This window comes from Arachis duranensis, chromosome 4, assembly GCF_000817695.3.
Source record: "Arachis duranensis cultivar V14167 chromosome 4, aradu.V14167.gnm2.J7QH, whole genome shotgun sequence".
NCBI lineage: Eukaryota > Viridiplantae > Streptophyta > Magnoliopsida > Fabales > Fabaceae > Arachis > Arachis duranensis.
Window position 1 is genome coordinate 78,261,379 of NC_029775.3, and position 2,573 is coordinate 78,263,951.

The following is a 2,573-nucleotide window of genomic DNA, read 5'->3' on the forward strand; positions in this document are numbered from 1 at the left end:
GCGTTAGAGATGGCAATCACTACCACGTTAGTGGCCACGTTAATCTAAATAACGTGAACTCTAACGTGGGAAGGAGGGGCGTTTGGAGCGTTAGTGACAAAGGTAAGAGTCACTAATGCTCTCGAAGCTTAGGCATGCCCACGTTAGGAGTCACGTTAGTTATACTAATGTGAACTCTAACGTAGGGAAGGGGGCACAAGGCAACGTTATTGGAAAAGATGATTTCCGATAACGTTCGCGAAGGACCAAGAGGCAACGTTAGTGGTCACGTTAGTGCCACTAACGTTGAAGTTAACATAGATCATTTTGGGTTGGAACATTAGTGGAAAATTTGATTGTCACTAACGTTCTCGAACCCACATCCTCACTTAACGTTAACACCACTAACGTCCTAATTAACGCCCATGCCTAACTCACACTTTTTTGCAAACAAAGCTGAGCCCACTAAGGATTGTAACTATTTCAACTCAAGATCAAAGGCCAATATCCAAGATTGAAGAACTCACTAGAAGATCAAGAAGAGCAGTATATATAGGAGTAGTTTTGAAATATAGAGAAGCTTAGCACTTTTGGAGAACTACACTGTGTTTATTTACTTTCTGCATTTTCTAGTTTGTGAAGCATGTACTCTTTCCTACCATTTTCCATTTCCAGAGCCATGAACAACTAAACCCCTTTCATTGGGTTAGGGAGTTCTGTTGTAATTTGATGGATCAATTATAGTTTTCATTTTCTTCCTCTTTCTTTTCTCTTGATTTACTAGAAAGCTTTCAATCTTAATTCAATTGGTTAGTTGTCTTGGAAAAGAAACTCTCCATAATTGGATCTCCTCTTAGCCTTGGAAAAGGGATGAGGAGATCATGCTAGAAATGCTTTCTCATGTTAGACCAAATTGGGGTTTGGACGGATATAGTGACATGTAATCCTCCCAACACTTTGATTTGGAAATACATGTGGTATAATTGGTGACCATACTTCATCTCTTCCCATGAGCAATTAAATCAAGGAATTGGGCAATTTTTCAAGCTTAGAGAGATTGGGTTGCCAAGGAATTGGGATCCAATCACTTAAGATTGCCAAGGAGATCAATGAATGCATTGATTGAGGTAGAGATGAGAATGAACTTGATCCGGAGAATGCAACATCTCCTAAGCCCAATGAATCCCCCATCTCTGATCTTACCCATTCTCTTTACTTTTTGCCATTTATTCCCATGTTCATCTCCCCATATCCCCATTTAAGATTCTGCACTTTATTTTCTGCAATTTACTTTCCTGCCATTTAATTTCCTGCAAATCTTAACTACATTTCTGTTTAGCTCAACTAGCACACTCTTCCAACTAAAGTTGCTTGACCAATCAATCCCTGTGGGATTCGACCTCACTCTATTTTGAGTTTTTACTTGACGACAATTCGGTATACTTTCCGAAAGGAAATTTGTTGAGAGACAAGTTTTCATGCATCAGATATCTCTGTTAAGGGGCCTATAGTCGATATGGAGGCAAGCAAATATCCAACTATGGTGCCATCACAGGAGGCGGGGTGGAATTTGTCAGGCTGTGCAAAATCAAGGATGATCATTTGGGTGTTTTTAAGATATTGAGGACCAACCTGGACGTGGTTCTCATGGTTCAGTTTGTTGATTATGAGTAGCTAACCTTACCAGGCCATCGATTTATTTTGGGATTAATGGTGATGCCTATTAATGGATGAACCTAGTATGTTTTTTGTTATTATGCTTCAAACCTTGATTACTATGTTATATTTTCGATTACTTGTACATTACCTACTCTATTAGTATGAAATATTTTCTTATGTGCTTGATGATTTTAAAATTCCGAATTTAAAATTTCATAATAGAGTCTCCTACACATACATGTTTGAGGTCAAATATAAAGCAAAAATGTATAATTTGAGAAGAAACACATTTCTCAAAAACCTAATTCATAAGGTTTTCTAATACTTAGAGAACATGACGATTTCAGGATAGACCTGAACTTGCTTCCATTAAAATGAAATGTGAGTGGTTTCAGCTGAAATATGGAAATTATACTTATCCTTTTGAGTCATAGTCCTCGGCCAGACCAAACTTTGTTGGATCGTTCTAGGCCAACTACAATAATTCATTCGATTAACAATATACTAACAATCGTAAGTAACCTAAACTATGAACAAAATCAAAGAGTAAACGAATTAACATTCTTACCTTCTAAGATGAGTCATTAATGGTTCAAGTATCATCCTCACCCTCAGCTCCAAAATATGATGCCCCATCTTGTGTATTCCTTCAGCAGTTGGGGTTTAACTAGCAAGATACTCGATTATGGTCTATGATAAGCGGATAATTTATACGCTTTTTGGCATTGTTTTTAGGTAGTTTTTAGTAAGTTCAAGCTACTTTTAGGGATGTTTTCATTATTTTTTATGTTAAATTCACATTTCTGGACTTTACTATGAGTTTGTGTGTTTTTCTGTGATTTCAGGTAAATTCTGACTGAAATTGAGGGATTTGAGCAAAACTCTGAAGAAGGCTGACAAAAGGACTGCTGATGTTGTTGGAATCTGACCTCCCT